Source organism: Cupressus sempervirens, chromosome 5, assembly GCF_028749045.1.
Source record: "Cupressus sempervirens isolate cs-2001-9-10 chromosome 5, ASM2874904v1, whole genome shotgun sequence".
Taxonomy (NCBI): domain Eukaryota; kingdom Viridiplantae; phylum Streptophyta; class Pinopsida; order Cupressales; family Cupressaceae; genus Cupressus; species Cupressus sempervirens.
Genome location: NC_143122.1, coordinates 228,028,289 through 228,053,773, shown reverse-complemented (window position 1 = coordinate 228,053,773; position 25,485 = coordinate 228,028,289). Strand labels below are relative to the sequence as shown.

The window sequence follows — 25,485 nt, the reverse complement described above, 5'->3', positions numbered from 1 at the left end:
AATACCTAAAAATATGCATCACATCTAGGCATAAGTCTAAATTTTATATTTATAATTATATTAAAAGATATTATCATTTGATTTTGATTAAGGTGGTTGGACATACATCTACTTTTTATTTTTGCCTTGAAATTTTTGTAGTACTAAATCCAAAATTTTGACAAATTAAATAATTTTTTTCGCTAGATAAGGCCTAGTATTTTAGAAACTACATTCAATTTCTTACAAATTCTTTTCTTGCAACTTTTCAAAATAAATCCCATAACTACTTTAAATTATGTGTCAAGTTCACATGACCCTGATTTACTAGTTTTTCGCTGCCACTCAAGGCCATAGTTTGGTTGACCATGATCTTGCATATACCCTTGAGAGACAACAAAATGGTGAATGAATGGTGCAATCTACTCAAATTTGAAGTATATTAAATAATAATAGAGAAAATAGAAGAAAATAAGAGAGTATTTAAGGTCATTTTAAAGTGGGTAAGCTAAAGTAGAATTGTGGCAGATGCAGAGTGACTTCAACTCCTCTCAAAATTCGTTGCATTCAGAGGTACAATTTATGAAGGAATTAGTGTTCTAAAAAAGGTTATAAAAAATATATAGAAAACAATAAATGCACACCATGCTTCCATTAGGCGAGTGGATATTGCCTTACAATATCTCATAATATCTCGATTATTGGCCACTTACTGGGAGCTGCCATTGCAATTGAAGTTGCAAGAAAAATCGATAGTGAAAGAGAGATAAAATAAAAGCACATCTCTTTAGTCCCCCCTTTCTTTCATCAAGACTTCCCGAGGTGAAATTGTTTAAGATGGTCAAAAGAGCTTGAAAACTTGTACGTGGTTTTTGGCACTTTGATGGTTTATGTAAGCCTAATGCATTTAATTATAAGATGGTAGATGGTGAGGTCAAAATTTTAAATTATTTTGTTTATTTATAGAGCTTGTCATTCATGTACTTGTCAGAGATTGAGATCCCCATATTTCCTCTAAAATTTTAGTCCCAATAGTCAAGGCATTTATTATAGGTCTGTAAGTTTGAATTAAAAAATGAGTGGGAAATTTTGTGTGGACAAAAAATAGACAAAAGGGTAGAGTTTTTATTCATTCAATATTTGATAGACATTATGAAGAGGATCAAAAGAGTTTTTTAGGGTGGATAATCAACATAAAGAATTTTAGAGTGTGTAATAGTCTTAGATTGTGGTGACTGATTAGGAATGTACTATACATACTCCATAATTCTTTGGGGTTTGGGACATCGCTCTGAAAAAATAAATAAATTTGGGCCCTATTTTATCAAGATTTTGGGCCGACATGTAATTATTAATTATGACCCTAAAAAAACATAAAATACTTGTATAAAAGGGTTTAGGGTTAGGTATTTTTTCATTATTATGTGATGCGAAATTGGTTCTTGTGGCGATATTGAGCTGTAAGGGATTACGTATTGTAATCAGGTTGTAATCACTGGATTGTAATAAGATCGAACTTGCTGTTTAGTGGACGTAGCCCACGGATTGGGTGAACCACATTAAATCTTGATGCCTTGTGTTCATTTCTATGTGATCTATTATTTTTCTATTATTGGTTATATTTGCATGTAGTTTTTATTTCTGTCCGTGGTTTAATCCTAACATGTGGGTATCAGAGCCTAGTTGTTTTTTAGTTATCCTCTGTAGCAAAGTTTCACAGTTGAGTGGGAGTCTCACGGTTGAGTGGGAGCAATGGTAGATGAGGGTAAGCTGAGGGTTGATAGGTTTAATAGGAAAAACTTCTAGTTATGGAAGATGCAAATGGAAGACTATCTGTATAAGAAGGATTTATGGAAGCCGTTGGAAGGCAAAGCCAAGAATTAGGGAACTATGTCAAATGATGAATGTGATCTTTTGGACAGAAAGGCACTTGGAAGCATTCGATTATGCCTAGCACCATTGGTGGCATTTAATATTACAAAAGCAAAGATGACAGAAGAATTGATGAAAACCCTAGTGACACTATATGAAAAGCCCTTCGCTTCAAACAAGGTATTTCTCATGAAGCATTTATTTAATATAAAAATGGTAGAAGGTGGATCAATTGCAGATCTTTTAAATAAGTTTAATACTATTACTAGTCAGTTATCTTCTGTGGGTATCAATTTTGAAGAATAAATTAGGGCTCTCTTGATTTTGTGTTCTTTGCCTAAAGGCTAGAATGGCTTGGTAATGACTGTGAGTAATTTTGTTCTTGGATCTAGTACCCTAAAATATGATGATGTGATCAGTGTTATTTTAAGTGAGGAAACTCGTAAGAAAACCTCATGTGGATCTACATCAGGAAGTGCTTTGAATGCACAAAGCAAGGGCAGAACGATTGAGAGAGGAAGTAATTTAAGAAATCATGGGAAATCAAGAGGAAAGTCAAAGGGGAAGATGTCTCAATCGAGAGGACCGAATGATTGCCTATTGGAAACTAGGGCACAAAAAGAAAGATTGCTGGAATGAAAAGAAAAATGAAGGAGATAAATCAAACGGAGATAAGGAGGAAAATGTGGTAAGTAGCAAATTTGAAGAGGATGCTTTTATTCTGTCTTTAGAAAGTGTTGATGATTCATGGGTATTTGATTCTGGTGCTTCATTTCATGCTACACCTCATAGAGGTTATTTCATTGATTATGTCCAAGGGGATTTTGGGCTTGTTTATTTGGGGGATAATGAACCCTGTTAGATTGTTGGAAAGGGTAAAATTAAGATTAAATTGTAGAATGGGAATCATTTGCTACTACATGAGGTAAGACATGTTCCAAGCCTGAGTAGCAATTTAATTTCAATAGGGCAACTCAGTGATGAGGGTTGTGTAGTTACTTTTAATGATAAAAATTGGAAGGTTTCAAAAGGTTCCCTTGTAGCAGCAAAAGTTGTGAAAGTAGGAAACTTATATCTTTGTACAAGTCATATTGTTCCTTCTACTTTGATTGTTTTCAAGAAAAATGAATGTTCAGGAACAATTGCTACAGTTGAGTAGGGAGAACAAATAGCTGTTGTAAATTTTGATACAGTGCTGTGACACAATAGACTTGGGAAAATGAGTGAGAAAGGTATGAAAGTACTTCATTTAAAGAAAGTTTTACCAAGTATAAAATGTGTTAAAATGGCTTTCTATGAAAGTTGTGTGTATGGAAAACAAAAGAGAGTGAAATTTGCAAAGACTAGGAAGGAAAACAAAAAGGAGAAATTAGAGCTTGTGCATACAGATGTATGGGGACCGGCTCAGGTATCTTCCCTTGGTGGCTCTCATTATTATGTTACATTTATTGATGATGCAACTAGAAAAGTATGGGTTTATTTCCTTAGACAGAAATCTGATGTATTTCAAACTTTTAAGAAATGGAAATGCTTGGTTGAAAATGAGACTGATAAGAAATTAAAATGTCTCAGATTTGATAATGGTGGTGAGTATTCCAGTCATGAATTTGAAGATTATTGCTCCACTAATGGTATTCGTAGACAGAAAATTGTTCCAAGGACTCCACAGAAAAATGGAGTGGTTGAATGCATGAGTAGGACTATAATGGAGCATGCACGGAGCATGAGGTTGCATGTTGGGTTGCCCTTATACATGTGGGCAGAGGCTATCAATACTACTGTATATTTGATTAGTAGAGGTCCCTCTATTCCTTTAGGCTGTGGTATTCCAGAGGAGGCATGGACTGGTAAGAAGGTCAGTTATTCTTTTCTCAAAACCTTCGGTTGTGAAGCATTTGCTCACATAGATACTGAAAATAGAACCAAGATAGAAGCTAAGTCAAAGAAATGTGTATTTGTTGGATATGGCCTTAATGAATTTGGTTATAGGCTTTGGGATTTTGAAAATTATAAAATTGTAAGAAGTAGGGATGTCATATTCAATGAGAAAGTGTTGTACAAAGATCTGTTGCAGCAACAGGAGAAGAAAGAAGATGATTATGTAGTGCTGGATGATACTCCAAAAGCTAATGTTCCAGCCATTCCTCATGATGTGCAACAACCACAACAACAAATACCACACACACCGATGAATGTTAGATGGTCAACAAGGCAAATTAGACCTCTACAAAGATTTTCTCCCTCTTTGTATTCTATTTTACTTATTGATGTTGGTCAACCTGAAAGTTATGATGAAGATTTGCAGGTGGATACTAAGATTCAGTGGGAGTCTACAATGAAAGATGAAATGGACTCTTTGCTAAAGAATAAGACATGGGATTTATGCAAGTTGCCTATAGGTAAAAAGGCTTTACAGAATAAGTGGGTTTACAAGTTGAAAGAAGAGGAAGGAGGTAAGAAAAGATTTAAAACTAGGTTAGTTGTAAAAGGATTTGCACAGAAAAAGGGAATTGATTTTGATGAGATATTTTCTCTTGTTGTTAAAATGACTTCTATCCGTACTGTTTTAAGTCTTGTGGCTACTGAAGATTTGCATTTAGAGTAGCTTGATGTTAAAAGAACCTTTCTTCATGGTGATTTAGATGAAGAAATATATATGGCTTAGCCACAGGGTTTTGAGGTCAAAGGTAAGGAGAAATTAGTGTGCAAATTGAAGAGAAGTTTATATGACTTGAAGCAAGCACGTCAGCAATGGTATCCAAAATTTGATAGTTTTATGCATGAGCATGGATATAATAGGTGTCATTTAGATTACTGTGTTTATTTTAAGAGGTTGGATGATGATAGCTACATTATTTTATGTTTATATGTTGATGATATGCTTGTAGTTGGGTCTAACATGGATCATATTAAGGGACTAAAATGTCGGTTAGCACATGAATTTACTATGAGGGATTTGGGGGTAGCAAAACAAATCCTTTGTAGAAGATTTCTAGAGATAGGAAAAATAGAGCATTGATGCTATCTCAGGATGATTATGTTGAGAAGGTGTTACAAGGTTTCTCTATGGAGAATGTTAAAGCTGTCAGCACATCTTTACCTGGTCATTTGAAATTGACTAAAGAGATGTGTCCTAAGACATAGGAAGAGGAGGATAAGATGTCCAAGGTACCCTATGTTTCAGCTGTAGTAAGCTTGATGTATGCTATGGTATACACTGGGCCAGATATTGCACATGCAGTGGGAGTCGTTAGCAGGTATACGAGTCATCCAGGAATTGAACATTGGAATGCAGTCAAATGGATTCTCAGATATTTGAGAGGCACATCCAATAAGTGTTTACACTTTGGGGGCTCTACTACTAATTTACAGGGCTATGTTGACTCAGATTTGGCAGCTGATATTGATACCAGGTGGGGTACTATAGGTTATGTCTTTACTATTGGTGGGGCAACAGTGAGTTGGGTTTCTAGGTTATAGAAGATTAATGCTCTATCCACTATAGAGGTAGAGTATGTTGCTACTATAGAGGTATCTAAGGAGATCATATGGCTTTAGTTCTTCTTGGAAGAATTGGGACATCCTTAGAAGGATAATTATTTGTTCACAGATAGTTAGAGTGCCATTCATCTTGCTAAGAATTTAGCTCTCATTCGAAGACCAAACTATAGTGGAGCCTGATCAGTGCCTAAGTGGGAGATTGTTAGATAGTGGTGACTAATTAGGAAAGTACTATACATACTCCATAATTCTTTGGGGTTCGGGGCATTGCCCCAGAAAAAAAAAAAAATTTGGGCCCTTTTTTATCGAGATTTTTGGCCGACATGTAATTATTAATTATAACCCTAAAATGGTATAAAATACTTGTATAAAAGGGTTTAGGGTTAGGTATTTTTTCATTATGATGTGATGCAAAATTGGTTCTTGTGGCGGTATTGAGCTGTAAGGGATTACAGATTGTAATCAGGTTGTAATCACTGGATTGTAAAAAGATCATACTTGCTGTTTGGTGGACATAGCCCAGGGATTGCGTGAACCACATTAAATATTGGTGCCTTGTGTTCATTTCTGTGTGATCTATTATTTTTTTTATTATTGGTTATATTTGCATATAGTTTTTATTTCTGTCCGTGGTTTAATACTAATAAGTAGCACGATGAAACTTTTTGTATTTTGGAAAGTAAATGTTTGTTCTGTTGCATTGTGATTGCTTTAGGTTTATTGTATTTAGCCACATATTGTTGCAAGTTTATATTATGATCATGAGTAGTAGTTAGTTATTTAGTTTTCTGGGTTTGTAGTTTAATTTTAGTTTTGTAATAGTTCATTTCAAGTAAATATAAAGCAAGAAAGGAAACAATATTGCATATCTCCAGTCTCTTGTGTTTGTGTTGTCTCTATTTCTTACTCCCCTATGCATTTGAATGTTTGAAAAAATAGAGAAACAATATATGTTCTTTCCTTGTGCATTTTCTAGACCGTTATTTTTAACTTTTGCGGTGGGTTAACACACTAGTTTGTCAAGAGTTAACATTTGTTCAACCTTGTCTTGGTATTTGTCTTTGTTGAGTGGTTCCTATTTTGACCAAGTGATTTGGTCATTTCTTTTTTGAGCGACTTGGTTGTACTGAGTTAGTTAACCCCCTATTTCTCAGTTCTTGACATGGTATCAGAGCTATTTGGCCCTAAATCCTTATGAATTTGGGCATTCATTTTTATGGGTATTTAAGATTTTTGTGTAGGAGACATGGATGATGATGAAGGAAAGACTTGGTAACAATCGCCATCCTTTAATGGACATAACTATGATACTTGGGAAAATAAGATGAAAACCATTATGGTTGCAAATGATTTATGGGAGTTTGTGGTCAATGGATTTAATGATGTTATAGACCCAAAATAATAAGTTTCCCTCACAAATAATCAAAAGACTCAACTGAAGGAGTCAAGTAGGAAGGATGCAAAATCATTAAGATTGATTAAGGTAGCCATGATAGAGGTGTTTTTTTTCCAAAATAGAAGCAACTAACTATTCAAAAGAAGTACGCATGATATCCTTGAGATAAATTTTAAAGTGATAGATATAGTCCATGTGGTGAAGGTATAGATGATTAGAATGGAGTTGAAAAATATTCAAATGAAAGATAATGAGTCTATTTCAAACTTTAGATCAAGGATCTTTGGTTTGATAAACCCATTGAAATCAAATGGAGAAGATTGTGAGGAGAAAAGAATAGTGGAAAAGATATCGAGAAGTTTTCCCCAAAAGTATGATAATCTTGTGATGACCATTGAAGAGAAAAAAGACCTCAACACTTTGAATATGGATGGGTTGATGAGTATTCTCCAAGCCCATGAGCACTAGATTAATAGATCAACAACATCTTCCCAAGAGAAAGCTTGTAAAGCTGAAGCCAATGCAAGAGGCAAGGTGAGAGGAAGAAATCAATCTGGTAGAGGCACTAGAGTCAAAGATCATGGCAACTCCAGACAAATAAATGCTAGAGGAAAAATCTTAGGATGAGAAGGCATCCAAGAGGGAGAAAGAAACTCTCAAAATAGTACTAAAGGAGGCAAGAAAAACTACATCTCTAATAAGAGAAATGTGGATTGTTATTATTGCCACAAATTTGGGCATTATGCAAGTGAGTTTTGAACAAAGATAAGTGACCAGTCAAAGAAAAGGGAAAATGTGGTTGATGTGAATGTGGATGAAGAAAATAACCCCACTCATGTGCAAGATTGGTGAAGAACGCAAACCTACAGTTTGGTATTTGGATAATAGTTGCAACAACCACATGAGTGGTAATGATTTTTTTTTTCATTTATTGATAAGAACTTCAAGTCTGAAATTAGAATGGAACCATTCATATTATAGGAAAGGGATCTATTATGATTCAAAATGTTTATTTAGCCTCGGGTATAAAGCATAATTTGATGAGTGTTGGACAAATCATTCAAAATGGATACATAGTGTTGATGGAAAATGATAAATGTGTCATTCATGAGAAAGATGAGAGTAAGAAGATAGGTGCAATAGTTCAAATGACAAGGAACTAGATGTTCCCCTTGAGAATAGAGCTAGACATGTTTCTCTTCTCAAATCATTGTGGCACCTCCCAAGAATGCACGTACAATAGTACATCAACAATTAGCTCTAAAAAACATGATTGAGGACCCCTCTAGGCTATGACATCTTAGGTATGGACATCTTGGTTATGCTGGTTTGAATTTATTGTCCAAGAAAAGAATAGTAGATGGTTTGCCAAAGATTGTAGAGTTATGTAGCAAGTGTGAGGCTTGAATTTTGGGAAAGCAACATAGGCTTCCTTTTAATTCTGGTAATCCTAGAAGCGCAAGGGCATGATTAGAGCTAGTGCATATAGATTTAGTTGGCCCTATGAAAACCACTTGTATTGGGGGGAGTACTTATTTATGACATTCATAGATGATCTCAGTTGTAGGACATTTGTTTATTTTTTGAAAAATAAATCTGATGCATTTGATAAGTTTTTAGGGTTTAAAGACCAGGCTAAAAGAGAATGTGGACATTAAGTGAAGGTCCTAAGGTTAGATAAAGGGTGGGAGTATACCTTCAATTCTTTGGTAAATTTTTGTAGGAAAAATGACATCAAGAAGGAGCTTACAACCAACTATACTCCACAAAAAAATAAAGTGGTTGAGAAGAAGAATAGAACCATTTTTTAGATGACAAGGAGCATGATGAAAGAAAAGGGACTGCTGACTGAATATTGGGGAGAGGTTGTAGCAACAACAATATATCTAATAAACATGCATCTAACAAAGGAATTCCATGACAAGATTCCTCTTAAGGCATGGTGAAGACATGGATGGATAGTTGAGCACTTGAGGGTGTTTGGTGTGTTGCATATGCCAAAGGAGAAAATAAAAAACTTGGATGACAAGGGTGTGAAGTTCATCTTTATTGGGTTATAGTTTTGAATCAAAGGCATATAGGTTGTATAACCTTGTCATCAAGAAGATCATCATTTCAAAAGACGTGGAGTTCATTGAAAATGAGTCATGGGATAGCTCAGTGGATAAATCTATAAGCACTTCAAGTAAAGTGCCAATTATTGATGAAGAAGATGAAGTTGGCGACCAACATGATGAAGCTACAGTAGATGCAAATAGCTCTAGATAGATTCACAATGCTACTAACAAAAATAGATAGAAAGGCAAGTAGCCACAAACAACCAATGAATTAGCTCCAGGTAGCGCTTGATAGCTCTAGATTAGTGTACAACATGTACATAACAACAACAATATTAGTGAAAATTCAGATCCCACTCTCACCTCTTCATTTCCAAGAAATCCTAAAAGTCTAAGAGAGATATACCAAGATGAAATGTATGATGAAGAATTTGATGAGAGTGTAAACTTTGCATTATTTTCTTATAGTGATCCAATTTATTTTGAAGAAGATATGAAAGAAGAGAAATGGTGTAAGGCCATGGATGAGGGAATAGATGCAATAAAGAGAAATAAAATATGAGGGCTGAGTGATTTACCTCCCAAGAAGCAAGTTATTGGAGTCAAATAGGTTTATAAGACCAAGTGCAATGCTAAAGGAAAAATAGATAGGCATAAGGTGCGATTGCTGGTCAAGGGGTACAAACAACTGTATGGTAGAGACAATGATGAGACATATGCCCCTGTTGTAAGAATAGAAACTGTGAGTGTTGTCATAGCAATTCCAGCCCGGCACAAATGGAAGGTAGTTCAAATGGCTATGAAGTCTGCCTTCTTTAACAGGGTGTTGAAAGAAGAGGTGTATATGGAGCAACCACCTAACTATAAAGTTTTGGGTAAAGAAAATAAAGTGTATAGGCTGAAAAGAGCTCTTTATGGGCTGAAACAAGCTCCATAGGCATGCTGTAGTAAAATTGACTCATATTTGATGAGCACTGGCTTTAGCTAAAGCAATGGTGAGCCCACTCTTTACATCAACATAATTGATGGTAAAGTTTTAATTATTATTTTGTATGTAGGTGATTTAATTTTTACTAGGAATGATAATTTCCTTATTGTTGATTTTAAAGAGACTATGAAAAATGAGTTTGAAATGACAGATTTGGGTCTCTTGAAGTATTTTTTAGGCATAGAAGTAAAACAAATGCAAGATGGTATCTTTATCTCTCAAGAAAAATATGCAAATTAGATCTTGGAGAGTTTTAAAATGCAAAAATGTAAGGTAACTGCAACACCAAAAATTATACGTTTGAAGTTGAGCAAGGAAGATTGTAGAAACAATATGAATCCAACATTGTATAAGAGTTTGGTTGGAAGTCTGATGTATTTTACAGTAACTCAATCTGATATTATGCACATAGTAAGTTTGATTTCCAAATTTATAGAAAATTCAAAAGACTCCCACTAGCAAGTGGGAAAGAGGATACTAAGGTATGTGAATGGTGTCAAAGGATTTGGTATTTTTATACTTCTGAAAATGAATTTGGGATGGTTGGCTATACAAATAGTGATGACGTAAGTTTAGATGATAGGAAGTGAAATTTTAGTTATGTATTGTGTATGAGATTTTCATTGGCATCCAAGAAGCAACCAATAATTGCTTAATCTATAGCAAAGGTTGAATACACAATAGCAAATGCAACAACATGTCAAGCTATTTTGTTGAGAAGAGTCTTGGTGGATTTGAAGGAAGAATAAGAGGATGGAACTACTATTTATTGTGACAATATTTCCTCAACATCTTTGACAAAGAATTCGATATTTCATGAAAGAATAAATCACATTGAAATCAAATACCATTTTATTATAGAATTGGTTGAGAATGGTGAAATTAAAATGAAGTATTGTAAGTCCAAGAAGCAGCTAGCAGATATACTCACCAAGTCATTGGGCATATAAAAATTTGTGTGCCTAAGAATAAGCCTAGGCATAGTTGATTTGGATAAAAAATGATCTTGTTTGTGATGGAATTATAGATGGTTAACTAGGTAGGTTAACTTGTTTATGAACTTTAAGCATTCACAATTATTAAAATGCATGCAAAAGTAAGTAATATGAACACAAGAAACACCAAATTTAACATGGAAACCCAATATGAGAAAAACCACCAAGTAACTAGCTACCAATTTTCACTTTTCTAAAGTGAGCCCTGTTAGGAGCCAACCCTACTAAAGGTTACAAAACACATTGTTAGGTGTGACCTAGTTAAAGGATTTAATCACCCTGTTACGAGTGGCCTTGTTAGAGGTCTTGACCTCAGTGAGATGCAACTGAACTTTGCTGGTACCGATCTCTACTCTACTTCAATAGATCCTTACTAATTGAATACAACTCTATTGCTCCTCAAGGATATCTGATCCTTCAAAATTCACTCACGCTTCTTCTTCACTATCAACTCACTTGCATACTCACTTATTCATACATTCATCCATATATTTGGAAACACAACTTGACTTTTTATTTATACATTATAGATTGTCAAGTTAGCTCATTTATAAGTTACATTTATCAATAAACCATACATTAGTTAGCTACAAATATTACATTAAACAAATAAATTTTATTTCCTAAAACAATTAAATCCTTCATTGGCCAACCCCGCTTGGTAAACATTGCTCTAGAAAATGATTTCCAATGTTAACCAAGTGAAGCTCGGTAAACACTACAAACTTTGCAAAATCCTTTGGAGACTGAGTGAACTCGGTAAGAACTAACTTTCCTTTACTGACCTTTCTAGCTTGGTAGAAACTAATTTCTACTACAGAAGCCTTTAGCACCTGAGTGAGCTGGGTAGAAACTATCTTCACAGTGTAACATCCAGAAATGCTCAGTAGACTTTGTAATTCACTTTGCTAACCTTCTAAGCTCGATAAAATCTATCTTTTTCCTTGTTAACCAATTGAGCTTGGTAGAATTTGACTGATAACTGATATGACATTTGTGTAACATCAAAGACAACACACAATTGAATAATTGTATCCAACAATCTCCCTCTTTGACATTGATGGAAACACAACATGTCATAGCAGAATGAAATTTGAAAAAAAGTCTTTTTCTAACAGAATGCTTCTCCCCCTTACATTTAATTCTACAAACTCCTCAAATATAGTATTCTCCCTCTGTGAAGGAATTACATAGCTTCTATACAAACATCAAACTTTTCATAAACAGATTCAAATTTTAGAAAGATATGATAGTATACTCTCCCTCTTTGACAACACATGCCAAAGACAACACAAAACAAATGAATAGAAATGTACCTTATGTACTAATTCATATGCAATATTTCCATAATTATTCTACATCAACTAAAAAAGATCTTCAACTTGATACCTATTGATGCATCACTAAAACTTCATTTTTATGAGCATCAGATAGGGGAATGACCCCTAACTTACCTCTTAGATACAAAAATGTATCCTTAGGTAAAGGCTTTGTGAATATGTCAACAATTTTTTCTTTTGTATGGACATATTCCAATTTGATCTCCTTATCCTGCACCAATTCTTTGACAAAGTGATACTTTATTGCAATGTGCTTGGTTTTTGAATGTATCACTAGATTTTTGGATAGGTTAATTACACTTGTATTGTCACAAAACATAACAATAGGTTCTTTGATTTATTCCTTCATACTTTCTAATAATTGTTTGAACCAAACAATATTAGAATAGTTTACTGCTGCTGCAACATATTCTACTTCTACTGTGGATTGGGATGTACAATTTTGCTTTTTACTTGTCTAAGAATCCAACCTCTTTCTAAGAAAGAAAGCTCCTCCACTCATTCTCTTTTGTTCATCAATGTTTCCTGCCCAATCTAAATTAGTAAACACTTTCAAATCCATATTACCTCCAAATTTGTACCATAATCCATAATCTTTAGTTCTTTTCAAATATCTCATGATTCTTTTGATTGCCATTATGTGATTTTCTCTTGATTTTACTGAAAATCTTGCTACAATACCAACTGCAAGGGTAATATCTAGTCTTGTAAGCACCACATACTACAACTTTCCAATCATAGATCTATACAATGTTTGATCTACCTCCTTTGATTCATCATCCTTGGTAAGTTTCAATCCAGTATACATAGGAGTCCCAACTAGTTTGCAGTCTTCCATACCAAAATTTTTCAGTATCTCCTTGATGTATGTAGATTGAGTGATGTAGATGCAATTCTTACTTTGCTGAATTTGAAGACCAACAAAGAATTTGATCTCACCAAACATTGACATTTCAAATTCCTTGTTTATTTGCTCTAAAAATTCTTTGCAAAGATCATCATTTCCTATGAACAAAGTAACATCCACAAATATTTCTGCCAAGACAATCTTATTATCTGGTCCTTCCTTGATATACAAGCTACTATTATCATTAGTTCTTTGAAAACCAATTTGAATAAGATAGTTATACAATCTTTCATACCATGCTCTTGGGGTTTGTTTCAGGCCATATAATACTTTGTGTAATTTACAGACCATGTCCTTCTTGTCTGGATCAACAAAACCTTTAGGCTGCTCAATGTAAACTTCTTCATCTAGTATACCATTGAGAAATGTTGACTTGACATCCATCTGATAAAATTTAAATCCTTTTTTTGTAGCATATGCAAGTAGGGCCCTGACACCTTCCAATCTTGTAATAGGAGAAAAAGTCTCTCCACAGTCTATTCCTTCTTCTTGAGAGTATCCTTTGCATACTAGTCTAGCTTTGTTCCTTTATACCTTCCCATCTTCATTCAACTTATTTTTGAATACCCACTTAGTTCCAATCACATTTTTATTTTTAGGCCTAGGTACAAGAGTCTGTGTTTCATTTTTCTCTATCTGCTCTATCTCTTCATTCATACCCTCGATCCAACTTTCATTTTCTAATGCATCTTTGACATTTCTAGATTCAAAATCAGCAAGTAAACAAGTACCTTTCAACTTACTTCCACTATTTGATAGCAATGCTCTTTTCAATTATTAGGGTTCTTATACAGTCCATGATAGATCTGTTCCTTCTTTCAACTATTCTATTTTTCTTGAGAGTTCTAGAGGTTGATAATTGTCTTTTGATTCCCCTTTCAATGCAATATTTATTGCATTCATGGGAGATGAATTCACTACCTTTGTCTGATCTCAAACATTTCAGTCTTTTGGCTATTTCCTTCTCAACTCTGGCCAAATAGCATTTGAACTTCTCAAATGCTTCTGATTTCTCTCTCAAGTATATGACAGTCATTATCCTTGAGTAATCATCAACAAAAAGAATGAAGAGCTTTTCACCAGTATAAATTTCAATTCTAATAGGTCCACACAAGTCAGTATGCACAATTTCTAAAACTTCTTCAGACTGATAGTTCTTACTTTTAAAGCTAGTCTTTCCCATCTTGCCAATTTGACAATTCTTGCATAGACCAACCTCAGGTTTCTTTATGTTAGGAATGCCTCTTACTTTCTTGAATTTACTTATTTACACCAAGTTATCAAAGTTCACATGACACAACCTCTTATGCCATAACCAACTTTCTTCAACTTTAGCAATAAAGCATGAACATTCACCAAGTTCAAGATAAAACAAGTTACCTTTTGTTTGGGTGCCTGATCCAATTAGCTTTCCTTTGTTGTCCAAAAGTCTTACTTTTCCATGCATGAATTCCACTTTGAATCCATTAGTAAGTAGTTGTGCAACACTCAATAGATTGTGTTTTAGTCTCTCTACCCAATATGCATTATCACATACAAGCTCTTTGGTTAGTGAGATTCTTCCTCTTCTTTTTATGCAACAAGGTTCATTATTAGCAAACCTTAGACTGCCACCATAATAGTCTTCAAAATGTTCAAACTTAGTTTTATCTCTAGTCATATGATGAGAGCAACCACTATCTATAATCCATGTATCATTTTTTCTCATATGAGAAATAAGTTCTATTTCCTCATGATTATCAGACTCATCTTTTATAGCAATGTAAACAATTTCATCTTCTTCTTCATCATTAGAATCATTAGAATTCTTATCCATAAAACATGTTTTCTTACCTTTGTCCTTGAATGACTTGAAATCTTTCTTACCATTGCACTTGTGACCTTTCTTCTCATCCTTGTTCTACTTATTTGGACACCTAGCAACAATATGTCCAATTTCTTCACAAGAAAAATAGATTAGAGGAACCTTACCTTTGTATTTTCCTTTGCCTCTTGAATATTTCCTTGCTAGTAGAGCTTCAACCACCTCAAGGTCACTGTGAAAAATTTGTTCTAATTCATCTTCACTTTCTGACTGATAATCCTTTATCTTCTTGCCTTTTTCCTTAAGTGAAATCTTGGCTTAAAATGTTGATTCAATGTTCTTGGTAGCTGGAACATAGTTATCATAGTTATCTAGCTCAAATGTAGTCAATCTTCCAACTATGGCCTCTAAATTTATCTTATGATTTTCTTCACATTTTCTTTCTTGAATTGCAGAAACTCTAATTGCATAAATGGAAAGTAGTGATCTAAGAACTTTACTTATAACTATTTCCTCTTTGATATCCCCTCCAGAAGCTTTGATTGCACTAACACTTGCTTTGACTCTTTCAACATATTTTGCAATGTTTTTGTGCTCTCTCATCCTCATCTAACCAAATCGACCTCTTAAACTTTCTTCTTTGGCTCTTCTCACATTACCATCTCCTCCATAAATCTCCTTCAGCTTGTTCCACATTTCAAAGGTAGTTTTACAGTCCTTGACATCATTAAATTCTTCATAGCTTAGGGCAGATGCAATGTCTATCATCATGGTGTTATGAGTCTTCTTCTCAACAATGTCATTTGTAGATAATGTACCAGTAGGAGTTACATATGCTTCATCCAAATATTTCAGTCTTGTATCTCCAATGGAAGCTAGATGGAGTCTCATGAGACCTTGCCATGCTGAAAAGTTATCCTTGTTAAGCCTTGGAATTTCCCTCTTGTAATACATCCTAACCTTTAGCTTAGATCCTTGAAATCCTTCTTATAAGCACCAAATGTTCTGATACCAATTGTTGGAATTATAGATGGAGTAATGGCGGGGGGGGGGGGGGGGGGGTGGGTGAATTAGTTACCACAAAAACAAATCCATAGATCCCTTAGATGTCTTAAATAACTAGTTACTGCAATCACTCAGTAGCCACACAGAGAAATGCTATAACTTGGTAGATTAACTTGTTTTTGAACTTTAACCATTCACAATTATTAACATGCATGCAAAAGTAAATAACATGAACATAAGAAACACTAGATTTAACATGGAAACCCAATATGGGAGAAACCACGAAGTAACTAGCTACCAATTTTCACTTTTTTGAAGTGAGCCCTGTTAGGAGACAACCCTGTTAAAGGTTACAAAACACACTGTTAGGTGTAACCTGGTTAGAGGATTTGATCACCCTATTAGGCATGGCCTTGCTAGAGGTCTTTAGAACAATTTATTAGAATTGTTCACCTTGTTAGAGGATTTACAAAATGACTGTTAAAACAACTCTGTTAAGAGATTTAGGAATTACTGCTACAATGGTGAGAAAGTAACAATAAGTGACCTGAGTGAGATGCAACAAAACTTTGCTAGTACAGATCTCTACTCTACTTCAATAGATCCTTACTAATCAAACACAACTCTACTATTCCTCAAGGATATTTGATCCTTCTTCAAAATTTGCTCACACTTCTTCTTCACAATCAATTCACTTGCATACTCACTCATTCATACATTCATCCATACATTTGAAAACACAACTTGACCTTTTATTTATACATTACAGATTGTCAAGTTGGCTCATTTACAAGTTACATTTAATAATAAACCATATATCAGTTAGCTAAAAATATTACATTAAACAAATAAACTTTATTTCCTAAAACAATGAAATCCTTCATTGGCCAACCCTGCTTGGTAAACACTGCTCTAGAAAATGATTTCCAATGTTAACCAAGTGAAGCTTGGTAAATACTAAAAACTCTGCAAAATCCTTTGGAGACCAAGTGAACTCGGTAAGAACTAACTTTCCTTTGCTAACCTTTCTAGCTTGGTAGAAATTGATTTCTGCTACAGAAGCCTTCAGTGCCCAAGTGAGCTTAGTAGAAATTGTCTTCACAGTGTAACCTCCAGAAACACTCGGTAGAATCTGTAATTCACTTTGCTAACCTTCTAAGCTTAGTAGACTCTGTCTTTTTCCTTGCTGACCAATTGAGCTCAGTAGACTCTAACTGATAACTGATATGACATTTGTGTAACAACAAAGACAACACACAATCGAACAATTGTATCCAACAATCTCCCTCTTTGGCATTGATGGCAACACAACATGTCATAGTAGAATGAAATTTGAAAACATGTCTTTTTTCGATAGAATGCTTCTCCCTCTTACATTTCATTCCACAAACTCCTCAAATATAGTAATCTCCCTCTATGAAGGAATTACATAGATTCTATACAAATATCAAACTTTTCATAAATAGATTCAAATTTCAAAAAGAGATGACAATATACTCTCCCTCTTTGACAAAACATGCCAAAGACAACACAAACCAAATGAATAGAAATGTACCTTATGTACTGATTCATATGCAATATTTTCATGATGATTTTGCATTAATTGAAAAAGATCTTCAGTTTGATACCTATTAATGCACCACTAACACTTCATTTTAGTGAGTTTTTGATAGGGGAATGACCCCATACTTACCTCTTAGATACAAAAATGCATCCTTAGGTAAAGGCTTTGTGAATATGTCAACAATTTATTCCTTTGTATGGACATATTCCAATCTAATCTCCTTATCCTGCACCGATTCTCTGACAAAGTGATACTTCATTGCAATGTGCCTGGTTTTTGAATGCATCACTAGATTTTTGGATATGTTAATTGCACTTGTATTGTCACCAAACATATCAACATGTTCTTTGATTTCTTCCTTCATACCTTCCAATAACTATTTGAACCAAACAATATTAGAACAGTTTATTGCTGTTGCAATATATTTTTCTTCTGTTGTGGATTGGGATGTACAATTTTTCTTTTTACTTGTCCAAGAAACCAACCTCTTTTCAAGAAAGAAAGCTCCTCCACTTGTACTCTTTCTATCATCAATGTTTCCTACCCAATCTACATTAGTAAACACTTTCAAGTTTAGATTACCTCTGAATTTTTTTCAATATTCCATAATCTTCAGTTCCTTTCAAATATTTCATGATTCTTTTGATTGCCATCATGTGATTTTATCTTGGTTTTGCTGAAAATCTTGCTACAATACCAACTACAAGGACAATATCTAGTCTTGTATGCACTACATATTGCAACTTTCCAATCATAGATCTTTACAATGTCTGATCTACCTCCTTTGATTCATAATCATTGGCAAGTTTCAATCGAATACACATAGGAGTCCCAACTAATTTGCACTCGTCCATACCAAAATTTTTCAATATCTCTTTGATGTATTTAGATTGAGTGATGTACATTCCATTCTTACTTTGATGAATTTGAAGACCAACAAAGAATTTAATCTCACCAAACATTGACATTTCAAATTCCTTGTTTATTTGCTTTGAAAATTATTTGCAAAGATCATCATTTCCTATGAACAAAGTATCATCCAAAAATATTTCTGCCAAGACAATCTTATTATCTGGTCCTTCCTTGATATACAAGCTACTGTTATCATTAGTTCTTTGAAAACCAATTTGAATAAGATAGTTATGCAATCTTTCATACCATGCTCTCGGGGCTTGTTTCAAACCATATAATGCTTTGTGTAATTTGTAGGCCATGTCCTTCTTTTCTGGATTAACAAAACCTTCAGGCTACTCAATGTAAATTTTTTCATCTAGTATACCATTGAGAAATGCTAACTTGACATCCATCTGATAAACTTTAAATCCTTTGTATGTAGCATATGCAAGTAGGGTCCTGAAACCTTCCAATCTTGCAATAGGAGCAAAAGTTTCTCCACAGTCCATTCCTTCTTCTTGAGAGTATCATTTGCATACTAGTCTAGCTTTGTTCCTTGATACCTTGCCATCTTCATTCAACTTATTTTCGAATACACACTTAGTTCCAATCACATTTTTATCTTTAGGCCTAGGTACAAGAGTCCATGTTTTGTTTTTCTCTATCTTCTCTATCTCTTCATTCATAGCCTCCATCCAACTTTCATTTTCTAATGCATTTTTACATTTCTAGGTTCAAAATCAAAAAGTAAACAAGTACCTTTCAACTTACTTCTTTTCATAGTACCTTCAGATTTGCCTCCAATGATCTGATCTGGTGCATGATGTCTTCTGACATACTTAGCTAGTATAGGTTCCTTGCCTTTTGAATGCTTTGCATTCTCATCCTCTTGTATTTTAACTTTAGGTTATGGCTAATCTATCTATTTCTCGGGTCCTTTAGACTCGGTAAACATTGGCTCAGTAGCATTAGAATGTGACTCGAGTTCTTGTAGCTCGGTTTGAACTTCCTACAACTCAGTTACTGAAGGCTCAGGAGTAGAGGATTTCTGATTGACAAATGTATCTGGCACCGTATCAGGTTCAATGAAAACAAATCTCTTGTAATCTTCTGGTTCCCTTTTGCTTTCTTCTTCAGTTCTTTCTGCAAACTCATCAACTTTCACATGTGCATTTTCTGCGACTTTGTGAGTAGACAAGTTCAAACATCTATATGTTTTACTTTTTCAAGAATAACCGAAAAATATTCTTTCATCACCCTTTAGATCAAATTTACCTTTCCTAGATTGTTTCAAAATGCAACATTTTCTTCCAAATACTTTTAGGTAACTTACATTGGGTTTGTAGCCATACCATAACTCATAGGCAATTTTGAATGAGTCCTTCTTTAGTTGTACTTGGTTCAAGGTATGAACTGCAGTGCTAATTGATTCCTTTCAGTATTTGATAGCAATGCTCTTTTCAATCATTAGGCTTCTTGCACAATCCATGATAGATCTATTCCTTCTTTCGGCTATTCCATTTTATTTAGGAGTTCTAGGGGCTGATACTTGTCTTTTGATTCCCCTTTCAATGAAAAAGTTATTGAATTCATGGGAGATGAATTCACCACATCTGTGTGATCTCAAACATTTCAGTATTTTGCCTGTTTGTTTGTTCTAGATGAATGTTTGTCTTGTTGAGAAGCAATTGCTCTAGGTTTATTGTATATAGCCACATATTGCTATAGGTTTATATTATGATCAATAGTAGTAGTAGTAGTTAGTTATTTAGTTTTCTGGGTTTGTAGTTTTATTCCATATTTATAATAGTTCATTTCAAGTAAATAGAAAGAAAACAAACAAACAAACAATCTTGCATATCTCTCATCTCTTGTGTTTGTGTTGTCTCTATTTCTTATGGTGTTGTGCATTTGAATGTTTGGAAAAATAGAGAAACAATTTCTATTCTTTCCTTTTGCATTTTGTGGAATGTTATTTTTAATTTTTTGCTGGAGTGATTCAGTCATTGCTTTACCAATCGACTCAGTTGTATTGAATCATTTAACCCCCTATTTCTTAATTTCTTGATAGATGAGATATTTCATGGGTTGATACCCAATATATATGTTGGGAAGAATAATCTCATTTGTTGCTCTTACATCCATTATTTTGAGAAGATGGAGATTATATATAATTAGAATGACCAACCCCTTTATGAGAGAATGAAGTACCTTTTTTTTTTTGAAGTAAGCCAAGAGAGAATACCATGGCACTTGCTTCCCTCGACTGAGCTTTTTGTGGAAGATGACAATAATCAACATGTTAGTCAATGGTGGGTGAGGGGCCTAAAACTTGAGGGCAAGATATTTGTTCCTCATGGTGAAGCCCAACTACCTTAAAGATATATGACCATGACTAGAAATGAATATGTGGCCATCTTTATGGGTACTAATAATTTGTTTCTGCATGTAAAATTTAGGTTTTATCTTATCTAAACCATATGCAACAATTTTTTTTATGGGTGATAATATATTTTACTAATTGTCAAAATTAGAAAAATATGTCCATGTAGGTTTCTACTTCATTTCATTCAAAAACCATATCTAATCATCTACTATATCTGCATCCGGCTTACAATTGTGACTAAAATTATAACATTGCCATATTAGTTCTTGCCTTTGGTAGGAAAGTATTGGAATCATTCAATTCAATTGACCAATCAACTCATAAGATTTATAAGATTAAAGGAAACTTCAAATGTTTATCTTTTTCTAATTTTTCATTATTTTCTAAATCATATTTTTCATTCATTCTATTGGACCATACTATTTGTGGTAGGGAGAAAATTCAATTTTATCCAAAAAAAATACAAATATTTTGTAAAAAGTCTATCATGCATTAATTACAACTTTATCTTTTCCACATTTGTGACAAGTAGATTAAGTTGTCAAGTTTTACATTGATGTTTATTTTTATCATTTGTAAAATGCATTAATTAAAACTTTACCTTTTCCACATTTGTGACAAGTGGATTAACTCTTCAAAAAAAATCATTTTTAATCTTCCGCCTCACAAATGAATGTTTAATCAATATTAATTATCACTATCTATTTTTCTAAATATAGAGTTAAATATTTTATATTTCATATTTTAAATATATTGATTAGTTTTACATTGATGTTTATTTTTGTCATTTGTAAAATATTATTTCTTTAATTTTACACTATATTTTACTAGCTACTATTTTACAATCTAATTCTTTTTTTAAAAAAAAATTAAGTAATCAACAATTTATTTTTTAAAATGAAATATTTCAACTAAATTGGTAGAAATGACTAGTTCATTCATATAATATAATTTCTATCGTTATTTATATATTTTTAAAATAATATAATCATTAATATTTCTTAAATTCCCTTAATTCTCTCTATCATTCTACCTTTAGTTGTCTATATAATAACATATCATTCTCTTTTCTACCCCTCTCTTCATATCCTTCCTTTCTACCTATAAATCTCCATTTTCCTTCTTCTCCAATTATTGGTAGGAACTTTGATGCATTGTGTCTCTTGTTATACTTGGGGTTCTATTTACTTAATTTTTGTTATCAATTCTTTTGATTTTATCTTCATCATTGGAAATGAAATTGAGTGTTTCAAGCATCATTTATAGTCTCATTTTTAAAAGAAAAATTAGTATTCACAACTCATATTAAAATTATTGAATAAATGCTTTACATCTTGTTTTGAGGTTGATGTTGAAATGGTCTATTAAAGGGACTATGGCAAACTTTCAGAAAATAGAACATAAATATTTTTAATAAAGAAAATATTGAAGACTATTAAGTTATTTGCACAGATATTTGCATCAATAAAGTCTTGTAGTTTATATATTTTCATTATGTCATCAAAGAAAGTAAACTTAAATAAACCAATAATTTAAAGAATTAAATTTTTTCATGTAGTCAAACAGAAACAAACCTAGAGTTAGTTCTTATTATCAATTTTTTTTGTCTAGGGGATAAACTATGGTGGAAGTTTAAAGTCATATTTCACTTGCACACGATTTGAATGAATGCATTTTCTATGGATAAACATTTTATAATATCTATAATTATTTTCCTAGATAGAACATTATGATATTGTTATGAGGATTTAACTTAGCTATGTAGTTTTTGAGTCAAATTCATTGATCCATATTTTACACAAGATCTTCTGTAATGAAAATCAATAGAACACTCAACACTCATTAGATATAGAAATTTTTAAAAATAAATATTATGTAAATATACCCTTTTTAAAATGGTCTCAATGAAATCTAGGTGAAAATATTACATTACAATATATTAAAAGGGAAAACAAAAAATATGAAATTTTGGGAGCATATAGAAATATAAGTATTTTATCTTAAGTACTAACTATTTTAAATATTTTAAAACTAATTTTAATATTTGCTTGTAACTACTATTGGGGTTTGGGGTCCCCTTTATAAGAAACTATTTAAATATATTTATTAGAGCTATAAAAATATTTTTACAAAGTATTTTCTATTAATATTAACACTTTTTATCTTTGAAATTATTAAATTTTATTTTAAAAAATTAACTAATTATATGAACCATGCATATGAAGGCAATGCCATTTAACTCAATTATATTACTATAGGAAGTTTACTATTCATTACACAAAAAGAATTTTGGTTAGTTTAAGAAAACATGACATTCAATGTATAATAGAGGTGTTAAGAATGTATTTCTTTGGATTCAGGAATGGTGGGTTTACTTTTAATAATCTTCACTCCACTTCTAACAATTTAAACAAATATGTAAGCTTCAAAATAATTTCAACCATTATATCAATTGGAGTATACTAGTTTCTTCTATTCTAATTTTAGTAACTAAAGAGGAAATTTAATTATATATTTTTTCAATCATATTGAGTTGTATAATTTTCAGTTCCTTCATGCCTAGATTAAATAAAGTACAAGGATTTTTCATAAAATAGTATGTGAAAGAGACTATAAAGGGTAATCTTTAAAAGCCATGCTCCTAAATAACACCTTTTTTTTAATATATAAATCAGAATCCTAATAAAAATAGGATTTAATGTTGAAGAGAACATATTTGAATAGAACAATTGGAGTAGGAGGATACTAAATCCTTCTGCAATTGAAAAAAATTATATTTTTATATTTTTGTATTTTTATAAAAAATTAAAGTTTGATGTCAAAGAACAAGTACATGACAAATTAAGAGTTCTTAGAGAAGAAAGATATTAAATTTAAATAGTTGAAGAAACATACTAAAATAATTCTACTCTTAATCTTATTAATCTTTAGAACAATTTTTTGAAAAATATCAACACTAATGAATGATTTCATATTTATGATTCAACTATCATATAAATAATTGTACACTTTCTGAATTCTACTTGATCTCTTATAAATAGTTGTTTTAAGTATAATAAAAATACATTCTATTAACTATAACAACAAGACACACTTATTTCCTCATGGTCCTTTTCTTGTCTTGTCATTGGTAATAAATCTCTATGTTCATTCCAAAATATTACTTAAAAAAAGAATATTTACATCACTTTTTATTGTGTTTATATTTTCTTATTCCAAATATTTACAAAAATAATATTGATTATACAATTATAGAGCTACATGGACAAGTGAAAATAAATGGAAATAAACCACTTGTATCACATACAAAAACTAGAATGAAAGATAAAAATTAAAATAGATTAGAATTATAGAAACATCATGTAAGGTATAAGGGCTTAAGTATGAGAGAAAACACAGATCATAAGAGTAGACTCTTATCTCAATCTTACTCATCCTAGTTTCTAAAACAACACATGCATTTGACATTCCATTATATGCTGCAATATCCAAACTTCACACCAAATAACTCTTATTTTTGTTTGGTTTCCCATTCAACTTTCAACATAAGAAACATTTCCCTCACAAACCAAGCTTTTTCTATGCAATTCATTTTCATTTTATAGAGCCCTCCTAACCTTTAAAAAAAACCTTGAGGCAAGTAGTAGTAGGAACATAAGGATCTTATCTAAGATTACATACAATCAACTTAAATTTACAAATCACTCTTAATAAAAAATAATTACATACAATTAACTTAAATTTACAAATGACTTAATATAAAATACAACTTGACACGTTTGACAATCTTACCTTTGCCCAAACAAATATTTTGAACTACAGCATACCCACAATCCTCCTGCACAAGTAGACAATCATAATGCAAGGTTAATTAAAAGAATGAAAGATTTGATTTTTTTCATTGAATATTTCTTTTAGTTTTTGTTGAATAGCCAAAATTTAATAAAAAACTCTTTTAAAAGGGGTGAAAAATTGCTCTACTAGGGTTTCAAGCATTCTTTGAGTTTCCTTGCATATGGCTCTCTATCTAAGCTTTCCTTCTATGTTTTCCACCTATCACACCACATTTAGTGTAGGAGGTTTTAGGCTAGTTTATAATGGCCCCAGCCAATGATGACCTAGTTGTTGATACTAGTGTTTATACTACTACTTCAGAAAGCCATGGCACTTCCATTGAACAAACATCCTCACAAATTCATCTTGAAGATTTTTCACGAGGTAATCTTGATATTATCCTTTGCAAGAATTTGATGCTGCTTGTGATTGGTTAGAACAACATACCTTGAAAAATACTATTTTGTGGGTAGGACTTCTCTTGAAGATATGCTCTGAGAATGGGTTAACAAGAGCTAGACTCCTCATGGAGTCTGCCTTGAGACTATGCAAAACCTTACCAAAGGTTTTTTTAAAATTTCATTTTGCCAACCCATCTTAGGTAGATGTGGTGTTTAACAATGGCCCTTGGTCTATGCATTCATCCCTACTTTTTTTTCAAAGATGGTCGAGAGACTTCATCGCCTCTGATGACAAAAAACTTAGGGTTCCTATGTGGTTTGAGTTCCTCGGTTTACCCTTTCTATGTTGGCCTTTTATCAAGTCTATTGCCAATATGCTTGGCAAAGTTATCACTAAGGAACATGAAAATATTTTCAATGTTCATCCTTAGAAATGTGTGTGTGTTGAGGTTGATCTCCTCAAGGATCTCAAAGATTCTGTGGAAATATAGATTGGTTCTCAAAACTTCTCTTAGAAGGTGCTCTATTTGAACCTACCCAACACCTGTTATAGATACCAGTC

General features: G+C 32.8%; 1 pseudogene; it reads left to right on the top strand.

Moving 5' to 3' along the window:
- The first annotated feature begins 347 nt into the window (after positions 1-347).
- LOC149555272 (uncharacterized) overlaps positions 348-25,485 on the top strand; it is a 73,669-nt pseudogene continuing 48,531 nt past the window's right edge.